We start from the raw sequence: 17500 nt of genomic DNA, 5'->3' as shown, positions 1-17500 counted from the left end.
AAATAATAGCCCACGAATAAAGCGTCAACATTATATGGCCAATAGATATTATACGCTTGGCTAAGAAGGTCACAACATTGCCATCCGGAAGTATAACGGACCATTACACAAAACTATGTGTAACCTTGAACATTTATAGATAGTATGCGCTTGGCTAAGAAGCTCATAACATTGCCATCCGGAAGTATAACGGACCAACACACAAAACTGTGTGTATCCATGAACGTTTATAGTCGGGTTAGTACAGTTCAGTGAGCATTACTCATAAACACGGAGGGCAAAAAACAATAACAAAGGCCTAAGTGACGTCATCTTCGATCTATCTATAGTCTGGTTAATACAGTGTAGTGAGAATTGCTCATAAACGCGGATGGCAAAAAAAAAAAACAATAACAAAGACCTGAGTGATGTCAACTTTGTTCTATCTATATCAATAACTTTGACCTCCAAGACGGATCCCGACTGGATACATTTTAGTTTCCATTCATCACACTAATTATAATTTTTCACTCACGCATGTCACCAGTAGGGTTGTCTTAAAGTACTCACATTATAATATTGAGCTGACACGACACAGTCAGTGAGTACACATTCTACGCCCCCCCCCCCCCACCCAACCACAACCACCCTCCTTATCCTCACCATCCCACTTCAAAGAAGGATCGAAAGTGAAAGTTGAATAGCATGTGGTTGAATGAATGAATGAGATATTGAAATGAGAGAGTGCGCGTGTTGAAGCTAGAAACGAGTGAACGTTTTTTTTTTGAAGAAATGAGTGAGCGTGTGAATAAATGAGAGAGAATGAATGACTCATACATGTAACAATAACAACACAAACAAAATGGGGACGCTACTGCTTGATGCCTGCTGGTGTCCTCGTCATATTTCACCCATGACTCATACACCCCATGCATTATTCATTCTTCACTATCACAAAACAACAACTGTGTATCTGTCCAATCCATTTCTCTTTCATGATAAACGTCAATTCTCCTCCTCATCCCCCCCCCCCCCCTCCTTATCCCCACACCCCAACCCCACACACCTAACCCTTTTCTCCTGATATCCAATTAATTTTCAAAAAATAATAATAAAAAAAAAAGACCGATCCCAGCTTTAAGATTTACGATATACATTTTAAACATAAAAACGTGATTATGAGATGCGTATTAAAATAAGAAATGGTGAAATTAGTGGTATAATTAGTAAGGAAAATCAAAACCCAATCCAAAAGAAATACAAATCAAAAATTATTTAAAAAAAAAACAAAAACAAAAACAAAAAACAAACAAAACAAAGAAACAAGAAAAAAAAAAAGATAGAATTAGCTAAACAAAACAAAACAAACAAACAAAAAAAAAAAAAACAAACGAAAACCAAAATATCCAACCAAAAAAAAAAATAAAAAAGAAACAAAGAAAAACAAAACAAAAAACAGCAAACTTTCACACATTTTCTTCATTTTACTCTCTCTCTCTCTCTCTCTCTCTCTCTCTCTCTCTCTCTCTCTCTCTCTCTCTCTCTCTCTCTCTCTCCCCTCTCTCTCTTTCTCCCACACTTCGTTGAGAGTTCCCTTGTATTTTTCCTTTTTGCATTTTTCTCTCTCTTCTTTAGTTTTTCCCCATTCATTACGTCACTCCTTCTTTTGTTGTATATCTCATGCCCATCCCATAGTTCCATTTTATCCACTCACTATATGGATGCTCGTGTCTGCATGCAAATGCTAACAAGGAAGTTGGAATGAGTACTTCCGTCATGCAATCAAGAACACAGAATTACTCACACACAGCCATATATCACGCCCCCCCCCCCCCAACCACTCTCTCTCTCTCTCTCTCTCTCTCTCTCTCTCTCTCTCTTTCACTCATGAACACACACACACACACACACACACACACACACACACATATATATATATATATACTAACAACTCGACAGCTCACAGATGTCCCAGACTTTGGTCTATTACTTCCAAAGTAGCGATGGCGGTGATGATGATACTGATACACGTAACAATGATGATGATGATGATGATGATGATGATGATGATGATGATGATGATGATGACGATGATGATGGTGATGATGATGACGATGACGATGGGAATAACGTATCAGTTACAAAGTATTCTTTGAAAAAAACATATCAATCAATTCTTTTTTTTTTTTTAAACCTTAAAAACAAACCTAAAAACAAACAAAAGTGCAACAGATTGACCTGGTGAAATACATAAATAAATAGCTATGGCAGAATTTCGGTTATCAGAAACTGCAAATAAACACATGTCGGGCACTATCTAGTGTTTTGGTTAAATAAACATTACTTTAACCCTCTCCTTACCACCTCCAGCAAAATCGTCCCATTTGTTACGACACAAAAATTTACATTTTTCTTTTTCAGATTTATTTTGTACATCACAAACTTTGAAGAATGATCTTTGTTTAATTAATAAGAACATAAACTTGTTTTGTAGAGAGCTTGTTTGCTTTTTAAAAATCTATTTTTCTGCTGGGTAAGCCTGCCATTTTGGGGAAAATTCTGAAAAGGATAGGTAAGGAGAGAGTTAATTAACAGATTTATTTGCGGATTAGAAAAAGAAGTTACTTAATTTATTTTTACTTTAATTTACTTAATTGACATCTTGTGTTATATTTTGATTGATTGATATTATAAGTAAAAGTGTTTTTAGCCCATATGATTATTTTTAGAGAGTGTGTGACACACTAATTGTATTACAGTCTTCGAGTTTCTTTTTAAAAGTCACTCATGCACATTAACTGGTGGGGATTTGTGTTGTTGTTTTTTGTTTTTTGTTTGTTTTTGTTTTTGTTGCTTTTTTAAAAGAAAATCAAACGTTACGTTAACCAGAGTTGCCTAATTGAATTTAACCCCCCCCCCCCCCCCCCCCCACAAAAAAAAAACAGAAAACAAAAACAAAATTATTCGTAGTTACCAGGAGGAAAAAAAAAGAGAAAAAGTCACTATAAATAGCTTTAGAAATAAATAATTTTCCCTCAGCAAGATTCAAAAATGATCCAAAGTCCTGACTATGGCTTCTAAGAAACTAAACTTTCCTTTTCAACAAGATTTATTGAGACAAAGATAATTAATTGAGCTTTATTAAAAATAATTGAGCTTTATATAGCGCAATATCCACTAAATGTGCTCAAACCGCTTTACAAGGGGTCCCTGGTCAACAGCAACATTTAACGTGTAGGACGGGACATGACGCCTGTTAGGTGATATTACAATTTTTCGGACAAAGACAACGCTGTTTAACGGCCATGTACTCATTTTACACCTGAGTGCGATGAGAGAATGTGAGTAAAGAGCCTTTTCCAAGGACTCAACTATGCGCCGAGCGCGAGGCTCGAACTCAGGACCTTCCGATCCGAAAGCGATTGTCATACCACTAGACCACATCGAACCAAAGAGGTGTATGAAGTTTTGTAGCTGGAGCCGAATTAGTACTAGGCGGGTCTGTGATAACAGATTTGTGACCCTTCCCCTCAAAACGGTATCAAGTCGGGATGGCTAAGATATTGAAAATTGAATTTATAGCCAGAAATATCAGACTTGTGTTGAGTTTGTATGTTTTATTGAGGAGAATGGACAGCATATTTTAGGGTGCTACTATCAACAATTTATATTTTTGACCAGTTTAACATTTAATTCGGCTTTTAAGCATATGGTTCGTTCCAACATAATACCGTTTTGAGACGATGGGTCACATTTATCAACCGAAAGCGGTTCCTATGATCGTGCTCCCCAAACACTTTGTTGTTAATCGGTCGTCCATCATTCCTTCCTTTATTACATACACACACACTGATCTAACCTTTTAAATATGCAAGGCATCTCTCTCTCTCCACAGGTCAGGTCGATAACGTGTAAACACAAATTAACACACTCGATGATAATCCCAATGTGCAGTCCACAGCATAGAGAATACACTCCCTAGTCTGTGGTCCACAGTTTTCATATTGTGTATATTATTATGATAGGGCTCATAACTAAGAAGGGACCGTGTTTAGTTTAACCATCTCCTTACCAGCCATTATCAGAATTTTCCCCAAAACTTCACACCCGCCCAACACAAAAACAGACATTTCTTACTCAAACAGAAAAGCAACAAGCACATTCTATACATAATATTGTTCGACAATATGGGTTCTATTACAGAATGTCAAGTTTTGATAGCTATAGCAAAAAGAAATGAAATCTGGATGAGAAAAGTGACGGTTGCATCGTAACAAATGTGATGATTTTCCAATAGGTGCTAAGGAGAGGGTTAATGTATCCCTTATAAAAATTGATTTATATTTCTTATAATGTAAAATAACAAAACTATGATCTTTATTTATTTATTTATTTATTTATTTATTTTTTGGACAGAATATTGAACGGATCAGATGAATCGAAAACAATTATAACATCAACGAATTTTGAAAAAAAATATATTAAGACACGAGAGAAACAAAACAATAAAAAAACAAAAACAAAAAACAAAACAAAACAAAAAAGACCCTACAAAACAACGAAAACAAGATCAACCAGATACGCTATCATCATCGTTTTCCTCATCCTGCTCCTCCTCCTCCATCGTCATCATCATCATCATCATCATCATCATCATCATCATCATCATCATCATCATCATCATCATCATCATCATCATCACAACGACCATCAATCAAATTACAAAATACTGAAATGCTTGATTAAAAAAAAGTTTTTTTTTGTAAAAATAGTTTTGTTATTTTACATTATAAGAAGAAATAGAAATCAATTTTTATAAGGGATACATTAAACTAAACACGATCCCTTCTTAGTTATGAGCGTTATCATATTATTATACACAATATGAAAACTGTGGACTGCACATTGGGATTATTATTAAAAAAAAAAAGGGGGGGGGGGGGGGGGGGGGGATTCTCTCAATAGAAGCCTGGTTAAAATACTAACACAAACCAAGAGAGTTCTTATCTAAGGATTTATAATAAAATAACATAAAAGTACAAAATCACCACAAGACCGTTGCATAGCAACGAGCTAAATGTTTATCAACATCATAAACATCCGAATTCCATAGCGACAGACTGTATTTTCTGACGTCATCAACATAAGTGATTTTTTACTCTCATTGACAGACTGTGAAATCTATCAGGTGCCCCAAGAATATTCCACTCTGGAAACCTTTCGGGTAGAATTGTGAGTTGTTTTCATAAAATGATAAAACTGTGTTTCGTGAATATCGGTTCATCCGTATTTTAAGACCATAGAATGGATGATGATGACGACACATTGCTCTATATTTTGATTGTATTTGGATCGCCAGTTGGGCTTTAAATTCTCACTAAAACTCTTTCCTTCGGACCATCAAAAATCTTTCAGATGCCCCGAGAATATTCCATTTTTAAAACTTTTCCAATACTAGTGAGTTATTTTCACAAAACAATAAAATTATGTTTCATGAAATCGGTTCATCCGTATTACTTTTATAGTCATAGAATGAATGAAAGTGACGTCACTCATCTCTTTGCGGCGGTGATTTGAAGATTAATTTAGAGAATGATAACTAATAATTTCGACTTTAAATTCAATTTTCAGCCTTAAATTTCAACAGGTGTTTAACACCAGAGATGAGATGTCACCATTCAAATAATAGAAAAATGCAATTACTTTAAAGTTTAAAGATATTTTGTGACCGAACCAATAAATAATTTTTAATTGCACAAAACCTCTTTCTCTTACATTCTCAAGCCCTGACTCTGACATCTAAATCCAAATAATATTAGCTGTAGGATCATAGACGACGCATAATATTTCTGTGAGACGTTTTGGCTTTTCATTTGGCAAGGCAGTAAATAAGTCATTAATTTACTTGAGAGAGAGAGAGAGAGAGAGAGAGAGAGAGAGAGAGGGAGAGAGAGAGAGAAAGAGAAAAGAGAAAGAGAAAAGAGAAAGAGAGAAAGAATGAGAGAGAGAGAGAGAGAGAGAGAGAGGGAAAGAGAAAGAGAGAGAGAGAAAGAGAGAACGAAAGAGATAGAGATAGAGAAAGTATGTGTGTGTGTGTGAGAGAGAGAGAGAGAGAGAGAGAGAGAGAGAGAGAGAAAGAGAGAGAGAAAGAGAAAAAAAAAGAGAGAGAGAGAAAGAAAGAAAGAAAAAAAAGAGAGAGAGAAAGAGAGAGAGAGAGAAGGAAAGAAAGAAAGAAAGAAAGAAAGAGAGAGAGAGAGAGAAAGAGAAAAAAAAAGAGAGAGAAAATAATAAAGAAAGAAAGAAAGAGAGAGAGAGAGAGAGAGAGAGAGAGAGAGAGAGAGAGAGAGAGAGAGAGAGAGAGAGAGAGAGCTGAACTTTATTACTCTACCGCCTATACCTTTGATAAGAGATAATATTATGAGATATTTTTTACGCATCCTCAGATTAGCAATATTCTAGTATAAAAGCACTTAAAACTTACTTCGTCTGTAATGAGAACAGTAAAGGTAAAACTATTTTCAAAACAACACCGTAACCTGAATACAGCCTTACTCTTAAAAACAAAACAAAACATCAGATTTTTAGAATTTTGGCCAGACAACTTAATGACATTTTAATCGATCGATATTTGAGGGCCGAGTTCTCTTTCCAAAATTTTTAGAATTGTTTTTTTTTTTCCTTTTTTTTTCTTCTCAGAGTTAGGAGGTATACAGATACTCTCTTTTGTCGTACATTAATACTAATAAATCGCCTTTTCCACTTTGGCCAGATTCATAGTATTTTGAATATTCAGACAAACCTCACCAATGTCAAAAACAAAAACGAAAAAAAAACACAAAAAAAAAAAACAACAACCAAAAACAAACAAACCCAATAAAAAAGGAACAAAAAAAAAAAAACAAAAAAAAAAAAAAAAAACAACAACAAAAGACAAAAAAAAAAAAACAACAACAAAAAAACCCAACCAAATAAAACAAAAATAAAACAAAACAAACAAAACAAAAACATAATAATAATAATAATAATAATAATAATAATAATAATAATAATAATAATAATAATAATAACAATAATAATAATAATAATAACAATAATAATAATAATAATAATAATAATAATAATAATAATAATAATAATAATAATAATAATAATAATAATAATAATAATAATAATATATATTTTTGAACTAAAATCTTTCCTACATTTTGAGACAGCAAATCAAGCTACCTGTTCTAATTTGTGACATTGAAATAAAAGTAAAAGCCAAGGTTCTTGAAAGTTAAATTATTTATTGTTTCTCTTCTAATTATTTCCCTTTGATGTTTACAGTTCTTATGAAATCGTGTGATAAAGCTTTCAGCCACGTTTCACACGCTAGCGGATGAATACGGATGCCAGATGAAGTCAGGATGACCCCATTCGAATCATCTCATCAAACTGCCTCAAAGGCAATTACTCTCATTAATAATAATGTGTCCTGCTGTAAATGGATAACATCATTATCCACATCAATGGAGAAGCCGCTTTAGTTTTGATAAATTATCATAACCGTGACACCCGCCCTCCTTCCCCACCCCTCTTCTTCCTTCTCTTAAATTAGATTAAATTAAATTGAGCTTTATATAGCGCATTTTCCACTAAATGTGCCCAAAGCGCTTTACAGGGGGTCCCTGGTCAACAGCAACATTTAACATGTAGGACGGGACATGACGCCTGTTAGGCGATATTACAGTTTTTCGGACAAAGACAACGCTGTTAACGGCCAGGTATTCATTTTACACCTAAGTACGGTGAGAGAATGTGAGAAAAGAGTCTTTTCCAAGGACTCAACTATGCGCCGAGCGCGAGGCTCGAACCCAGGACCTTCCGATCCGACAGCGAGTGCCATACCACTAGACCTCATAGCCGCATCTTCTGTTTGTGGTAAACAAGGCGCGAGGAAATACTATTAAATAAATATTTGTAAGTAGGTAATGAAAATGTTTTAATTCTACGTAGATAACAAATTCACCCATTATTTTAACATTGGAATCTCCTGATTTATAAATACTTTAACTTTAAAGTCATTTTTACTAACAGTTCACTCCAATATTATAACACGATACGGTAAACAGTAAAATTACCTGAGGTCCGGCCATCGATGGAGGCAGCGAGCAGACTTTCATTGGCATTATCGTTTGTGACCCACCGCCTCAAAACGGTATTTATGTCGGAACGAACCAAATGCTTAAAAACCGAATTAAATGATAAACTGGTCAAAGATATAAATTATTGGCATTAGCACCCTAAAATATGGTATACATTCTCCTCAATAAAACATACAAACTCAACACAAGTCTGATATTTCTGGCTATAAATTCAATTTTCAACATCGTAACTATCCCGACTTAATACCGTTTTGAGGCGAAGGGTCACCTTTATTTTGAGGGAATTTGTGAACATCGACCTTAAGACTTGAAGCCAAAACCCATTTTTCTCAATTTGTTCTCTGATACGGTTAAATTACTGTAAGTAGTGAGGTCTAGTTGAATTTATACTACGTTATCTGTGGCATGACATATGAGTAATGGGTAAGAATAATGCAAATCATTGTTGGAATTAGGACACGGGAATAACTTATTCCTCCATTCTCTCTCTCTCTCTCTCTTTCTCTCTCTCTCTCTCTCTCTCTCTCTCTCTCTCTTTCTCTCGCGACATAGACACACACACAACACACACACACACTATATATATATATATATATATATATATATATATATATATATATCGAGAGAGTGAGAAACAGAGAGAGAGAGAGAGAGAGAGAGAGAGAGAGAGAGAGAGAGAGAGAGGGAGAGATATGGATAGATATTATAATATATATATATATATATATATATATCTATATCTATACACACACACACACACACACACATATATATATATATATAAATATTATATATATATATATATATATATATATATATAAATATATATATATATATATATATATATATATATATGAGAGAGAGAGAGAGAGGAGAGAGAGAGAGAGGAGAGAGAGAGAGAGAGAGAGAGAGAGAGAGAGAGAGAGAGAGAGAGAGAGAGAGAGAGAGAGAGAGAAAGAGAGATTTAGCTCAATCAGTGCTGAGTAAATCTAACAGAAGAGTCAAAATAATCTAGTATTTGTAACAAAACATGTAACGGGCAGCAGATCATTCATACGTAAGGTTCCATCCCATAATGTGTATTATATTGTGACCAGTTTAGCTGAAGAAAGGTCTAAGTCAAAACCTTCTTGTTTTGTATTTCTTTTCATGAAACCGTATCGTGCGTTATGTGTTTATACGTAACGTCCGGCTGGCGGATACTGTGAGTATTTTAATAAAACCCATAGCATCCATATAGTTTACGGAAGTAGTCCGGAAGTACAGTAGGTAGTAGGTGCACCGTGGTACCAATTGACTATGTAGGTTGCGTGTGCTCTCAACAACATTGGTAAGAGGCTGATTCGTATAGGTACTCGAAGATCTCAGGTCTGTATGTCCACCTTGTGCTACTCGCTATCAATGGAGCACCATCTGGCTCATGCTCTCGGCTCTCGGCTCTCGGCTATGAGGTTATCAAGTGTGTCCTGTGGTCGCTTTTTGTGTGAAGAACGGCCGGAAATGATTAATTAATTAATTAATTAATTAATTATCAATTAAGCTTGCTTTCCCGCCTACAATGTGTTGTCCATGATTTCGAATTCATTCTACATGTGCGTAACGTTGTGTGTTCATAAATTAAAGTGTGTGGATGTGTGTAAATTGGTGGGGTTTTTTAAAAAAAAGAATCAGGAATTAGTTGAGAGAGATTGAGGTTCATGGGTATAGAGGAGTTTGAGGAAGGAAAGGAGGCAGGAAATGAAACCAACAAAAACAAAACAAAAACACACACACAAAAAAAACAAAGAAAAAAAAAACAAAAAAAAAAACCCCAACATAAACAGGAGGAATGAGAGAAAATACAATATAGAACTAAGTGAGGAACGAAAGCAGGGAAAAAAAAAAATTCAGCTAATAAAGAAAAAAGGAGATGAATTGAAGGTAAGGGAACAATATACACGAAGAGGCTGAAGGGCGTGGTCAAGCGATTTACACAAGGAATATGAGAAGGTGAAAGGAGTTGATAAAGAAATGACGAGAAGGAGGCTGAATGGGAGGGAGAGAAAAAAAAGGGAAGATGGAAATTGTGAGAAGGTGAAGGGGGAACAGATAATAAGAACGACGAAAAAGAGGCGATTTGAGCGGGGAGGGGGGGGGGAGGGGGGGGTGGTCAAGCAAGATGTTGAAGATCAGAGTTAGATTAGGCGGAGAAGGAAGGGGGGGGGGCAGGAATTGGGGAGGATAACAAACAACATCGCTAACGGGAAGTTCGAGATAAATAAATATTTGCTGATAGAAGAAACCATGGAAAACAAATGAAGACAAAATGACATTGTGTGGGAAGAAGACGTATTAGTTGACAGTCTTGTCAGGGAATGAAACATTAGACAACAATGGAATGAGAATGAAACAATGATGAAATAGTAATGAAATGCCTCTCAGAACATGATGATTGGTATTATGTTTGTTTTTATTATTCCAATGTCCAATCATTCCAATAAAATAGATAATAAAATATGTGTAGGTAATTTCGGGAAAAGGGCGAAACATTACCAGAAAAGAGGCACTAAAAAAATCATGAAAAAAAAAAGAAACATAGCGCAACAGATATCTACAGATTCTGAATTTAAAAGAAAAAAAATAGTGACCCGTAAATTACTTCAAGTTAATAAGGGATATTACTTTTTATTTCTATTGAGTGCGGTTTAAATAGTCTTTCCTAAATTTTACATCGTCTAAGAGAACACTGACCTAAACTTTTTATTTTATTTTATTTCATTTTTTTTTTTCATTTTGGCCAGAAAATTTAAACTTCAAATTTCGACAGACTAAAATGTCTCTCAACATGGTTACTAGGCTCAAATCTGACATTTCGTTAATGTCTCAATGTTGAGACTTCTTGGCCAGTTTGGGTCATTTTACTATAATAATATAATATGTTTGCCTTAAATATAGAATTGTGCCCAAATTGAGAAAAATACAAAACAAAACATAACTTTAGTTTGGCCAGAGTACGGAAACGTGAATGATACGCATCTCTATCCCTTATCGTCAACCGTGCCGAAGGGAGAACAGGGAAACTCAATAGGTTTATCAAGATAACACAGAAGAGACCTCCTAAATGGGTTAGTACATAGCATTGTTGTTATTACAAGATATAGGTTCCATTTCTTTGTGAGTCCTCTTATCTTCACTGTGAAGACGTTGCCAGTTATAATAAATGGAACCATGGTAACTTGAGATGCATGAGAGGTCATCGATGCTAGACAGACAAGGGGAAACAACTCTAGACTAAAGAGAAAAAAAAGGAGGAAAATTGAGATAGATGATTGTACAGTATTATGTTGTAAGAAATAAAATGACGCCGGAGGTTGAACGGTGCGTTGTGTTGCCTCGTAACATAGTAAAGCGTCGCTGATCCTGGTCAGGGACCGGTCTTGTGACCAAGATAGCAAACCATTGGCCCAGGTTTGTGTCCTTGGGTGCAATTGGCGTGGGTGTGAAAAGATAGTCTATAGGGAATGAGATTAGGGGAAGAGTAGCGTCCCTTGATTGGACGTCACCTTACAGAGAGAACGTCAATTTGGTTTTGAAGTGTCTCAAGCCGCTTTCACCGGAAGCGAGGACGAGAGACGCATGCGCACAACCAATATGACGTTCTCTCTCTAATAAATTTTCCGCCGGTGACGTCACAGACTATGGGTGACGTCCAATCAAGGGACGCTACTCGTCCGCTAATCTCATTCCCTAAACTGGTTCCAATCTCCTTGGAAGTGTCAAACGAATCCCCTGGAGGACTGGATACACAGATTGTACAACTGATCTTCTGGATTCATGGTGACGCCATCTTACTTTCTGGCCTAAATAACTGCCGGCCGTCAATAAACACCATCCATCCTTGCTCTTTAGCGCCCCATAACAATAGGGAATGAGATTAGCGGAAGAGTAGCGTCCCTTGATTGGACGTCACCTTACAGAGAGAACGTCAAAATGGTTTTGCGCATGCGTCTCTCTCGTCCTCGCTTTCGGTGAAGTGTCTCATGCCGCACAACCAACATGACGTTCTCTCTCTAATAACTTTTCAGCTCGTGACTTCCAATCAAGGGACGCTACTCTTCCGCTAATCTCATTCCCTATAAGAAGCTGCCTCTACATCCTACTACTAAAAATTAAATTAATAGTCATGCCATCTTATAATTCAATATTGTGTACTACATTCATTGTTAGTCTTCTGACTGGTTACATACTTCCAAAGAGTTTGGAACTGGAAGAGAGGAAGGTGTGACGTCACGAGTCTGCTTCCTGCCAATCAAAATGCGAATTTTGTAATGCTTCTAAGTTTTCGAAGAGGACAGAAGCGGAGGGCAATTAAGACTCTCGGAAAATAATGAGATTGCCACAATAATTTAAGCCTCTTAGTCTGTGATGTTTGAATAAGTGTTTACCCAAGTACCTAATCATTGCCATTAACGGTATAACGAGTTTATCACACACACACACACACACACACACGCGCGCGCGCACACACACACACACACACAACGCCAGATGGCAGATGGGTGGTAAGCACCACAGACTCCCTAATCTGTGGTAAGCACTAGTAATAATACGTATGTAGTAAGAATTAAACCTACAGAGCGGAATTTTTAAAAAAATGTATGAGTTTGAGTCCCAAGAAAATAGGAAAGGAGTTGGTTTTCTCTTATTTTTCTCTATAAAAAAATGAACCTCTTATTCTGTACTGTTAGGGAAGGCATACAAATTGCAACATTTGTGAGGCATCCTTGTTCATTATAATTATAATTAATTTTTTCAGTGCTTGCTTTTTCCTTTGTTATTCTCGGAAGCAAAGCAGAGTTAGGGAGAGAATGAGTGAGTGAGTGTGTGTATGTGTGTGTGTGTGTGTATGTGGGAGCGAGAGAGAGAGAGAGAGAGAGAGAGAGAGAGAGAGAGAGAGAGAGAGAGAGAGAGGGGGGGCAGTAGAGGGGATGGGCGGGTGGGGGGGGGGGGGGGGGCCGTTGGAGGTTCAAGAGAAACGATTGAGAAGAAATAGAATGAGAGGCATGGATAAAATCCAATAGATGGGGAGAGAATGAAAGAAAGAATGAGTAGAAAGAAATACGAAAAGAAAGATTAATTTATGTACGATAGGTAGGTACATAGGTACTTAGATAAACACCTAAATAGGTATATATGGAGAGATAGATAGATAGATGAATGGGCGTATAGATAGATAGATAGATAGATGAATGGACGGATTGATTGGTTGATAGATAAATGGACAGGTGAGCAGTCAGATAGCGAGAGAGAAAGACGGATAACGGACTTCTCTTGATGTTTTGATTGTAAACGTATGGCATGCACACATGTATTCCTGACAAAAAGCAGAAAACGGTAGGGGCTGCCTGAAGCCGGTGATCGTAAAATACTAACGGAAGAGTGAAAATGGAAAGGCTTCGTATGGGAACAAAACAGACAATGGACGTTTCGTGTACAAACCCTTCGTCAGCACAACAATACACAAATAAACGTGGAAAACAAATAAAATATAATGAAAAATAACTTGTATCGTCTGTACTCAATGGTGGTGCCTTTCCATTTTCACTCTTCCGTTAGTATTCCAGACTAATAGCCTAATGTATCTTGAGAGAGATACTCTATCATGACACAGTGTACGCAGGATTATCATAACATCCCGTCAAGGGGTAAGTAAGTCTGTGTTCCTTTTAACCAAGGTTGGGATTACGTAAAGCAACACCAAATCAGCATTTGTGGATACTTCATGAGATATCGAGACAAACGGATTGAGTTCCACAGTCAAACGGTCAGAGGCCAAGGAAACGTGAATAATTATGTATATATTTTATATTGAAATTTTATATAGCGCAATATTCACTAAATGTGCTCAAAGCGCTTTATAAGGGGTCCCTGGCCAACAGCAACATTTAACGAGACATGATGCCTGTTAGGCGATATTACTATTTTTCGGACAAAGACAACGCTGTTAGCGGCCAGGTACTTATTTTACACCTGAGTGTGGTGAGAGAAGGTGAATAAAGAGCCTTTTCCAAGGACTCAGCTATGCGCCGAGCGAGGCTCGAACCCAGGACCTTCCGATCCGAAAGCGAGTGTCATACCACTAGACCCCATAGCCGCCGTATAGAGCACGTCCACAAAGAAAATATTGGACTGGAACCCTCAGGGCAGAAGATCAAGGGGAAGACCACGAGGACATGGAGAAGAATTAAAGAAGCTGAAACACAGAGAAGTGATAAGACATGGAAAGAGATTTAAAAAAAGTTAGCTTGGGATAGAGAAGGATGGAGGCTGTTTGTCTGTGGCCTATACCCAGACCCAGGGTGAAAAAAGGCAATGATGATGATGATGATGATGATGATGATGACGTCCACGGCATCTGCCGAGCTCAATGTATTTTGCAACACATCATAATGCATTGTTTTCCCAGCCATTTAGAACTAATTCACACTTCTTATAGATAGTACGAAGATGACGTCACTCATGTCTTTGTTATTGTTTTTTGCCATCCGCGTTTATGAGTAATGCTCACTAAACTGTATTAAGCTGACTATAAACGTAAATGGATACACACAGTTCTGTGTATTGGTCCGTTATACTTCCGGATGGCAATGTTATGAGCTTCTTAGCCAAGCGCATACTATCTATAGTTTAAAGTCAATTGTTAACCGTCCTGTTTTAGTACTTGGACGCTTAAAATATCCGTAACTGCCTATATTGCCGTGCTCTGGAAAAAAACAAATATTTAGAAATTCTCGACTTCTCGAAGTCTCAGGTTAAAAAGTTTTTGCTAAGACGAGTGTCATTTAAATCGATCGATATTTGAAGGACGAGTTTTATGGTCAAATTTCTAATATGTGTTTTTCAAGACTACGGCAGTATAGCCAGGTACCTATTTACATCAACATTGAGTGATGCAATGTTACCAAAGCGTCTTACCAGAGGACAAAAAGCAGGGTCGAGAGTTTACCGTTCATGATCACGCTGAACGTTGCACGCACTTCGATATGATACCGGGTCGGATTGACACAGTGGGTTACAGAAAGTCCGCCCGAGACTGCGTAACTTTATAATATCTGATATGGATGCCATTAAATTTTGTCTCAAAGTACTTCCTGCTAGATTTAAAAAACCCAGCTACCCAATCAATTATGGATAGATAAAGGGGCTAGAAAAGAACTTTGAGTAAACCCCGAACCGATTCCAGTCCATTTACTACAAGTGAGTCAAGCGCTTTATCAAGTGAGCTATCGGAGGGGGTCCAACAATATGCTATAATAATAGATCTGAATTCTCCCCGTGTCGTGTCTCCATTGGAATGAGCGGCATCTAAATAACAACCATGCTAAAAGGTTTCTGGATTACTCTGGGAAATCTGGAAAAAAGAAATTTGGCCAGAGAACTCGTCCTTCAAATTTCGATCGATTTAATTACCTTGTCAAATTCTTTTCTTTTTGAATTTTGTTGAAAAGATGGGGGTGGGGGGGGGGGGGGGGTTTATTTTGATCGACCGATGTTTGAAGGACGAATTTTCTGGCCAAATATTTTTTAAAGTGTTTTTTCAGAGAATCACGACCGATTTGAAACCCCTGTCGTTTAATTATGACGTACAATTAATTACCAGGAGAGAAAACCAAGCAATTAATTAACTCAGCAAGACCCAGTCATAATGTTTAGTTAGTTAACTAGCAGTTAGTAGTATGTAATATATGCGAATGTTTGTATCACATATCACTTACTATTATCTTCATTATAATAACGAATGTTTGTATCACATATCACTTACTCTTATCTTCATTATAATAACGAATGTTTGTATCACATATCACTTACTCTTATCTTCATTATAATAACGAATGTTTGTATCACACATCACTTACTCTTATCTTCATTATAATAACGAATGTTTGTATCACATATCACTTACTATTATCTTCATTATAATAACGAATGTTTGTATCACATATCACGTACTATTATCTTCATTATAATAACGCAGAAAGCCCCCCCCCCCCCCACCCCCTCCACACCCTTGCAATCAATAGTTTATCAACAGTCTCTGTTCTAGATAGTAAAATAAGAGCTGAAAAATCATTATAGCATCAGCTAGTAGAACATGATAATTCTAGTTCTAAGTGAGAGCACAAGCTGTCCAGACGTATTTTTTTCTTGTTTGTAAATATTCAAGATATTTATGAATTAAAAAAAATCCTCTTTCTTTCATACGGGTCACGTTTTAAGGCTAATGATAATATAATATAATATAGTAATAATATAATATAATATAATATAATATAATATAATATAATATAATATAATATAATATAATATAATATAATATAATATAATATAATATAATATAATATAATATAATATAATATACCATAATATAATAAATAATATAATATAATATAATATAATATAATATAATATAATATAATATAATATAATATAATATAATATAATATAATATAATATAATATAATATAATATATAATATATAATATAATAATATAATATAATATAATATAATATAATAAATATTTTTTAATTGGCATATGTCTGTCTGGCAGTACAATGTATGAAAGTCTAGCCGTCATTTTATTGTTCTCTGACAGAGTCACTTATCACGTTAGAAGTATGTAGGTGTGGGAGATGTTAGTGGCATGTGGTAAATACATAAATAAATAAATAAATAAATAAATAAATAAATAAATAAATAAATAAATAAATAAATAAATAAATAATACATGATTAGAAGAATAGTTACATAAGCAATATCGATTCTTGTCAAAGTCGATTACATGTTATAACTGCTCTGAAAGTATCGATTTTGTACCATGTGCAATGCAGCCATTATATCGATAACAAACATACCGTTATCAACATCTGTGTCTAAGTTTCCATCAAGATCCCATTTGTAATGAAATCACTGTACACAACGAAGATTCAAATGTGTTCTTAACATTGTACCGACACAGTACTAGGTCTAGTTATATTAAATAATTCGGTTGGAAATTAATAAATAAATCGATGCAATTATCTTTTATGTCGGTCAAAGGCTTCTATTAGCCTGACTACATTATCTATGAAACATTTTTTAAACGCCGACAATAAATAAATATTTGAATTGAATTGAATTGAACAAGTTAAAGGAGAGACTGAATTATTTTCAAAACAGAATTTCTCTCAAGTATTTCTATGAAAGCAACTTACTACAGATCAGTAAAGACATTGCAAATTGGGATTCATAGTCCAGATTCCGAAGTCAAACATTTTCAATTAAAGCATTTAATATCTTAGGATAACTCATATCTTTTTTGTTGTATGAATTATATTTACAATAAAAATAATTCAAA

The 17500-nt window shown here is 35.6% G+C and overlaps 1 protein-coding gene across 6 annotated transcripts in view; it reads right to left on the bottom strand.

The window, feature by feature from the left end:
- LOC144968987 (stromelysin-3-like) overlaps positions 1-17500 on the bottom strand; it is a 162929-nt gene that overhangs the window by 97440 nt on the left and 47989 nt on the right. The window lies entirely within an intron of this gene.

The sequence above is a fragment of the Berghia stephanieae genome, chromosome 3 (genome assembly GCF_034508935.2).
Source record: "Berghia stephanieae isolate SIO BIC M18660-M18661 chromosome 3, UCSD_Bste_1.3, whole genome shotgun sequence".
Classification (NCBI taxonomy): domain Eukaryota; kingdom Metazoa; phylum Mollusca; class Gastropoda; order Nudibranchia; family Aeolidiidae; genus Berghia; species Berghia stephanieae.
Note: the sequence above shows the minus strand (reverse complement) of the source record. Positions and strands in the feature narration are given on the sequence as shown.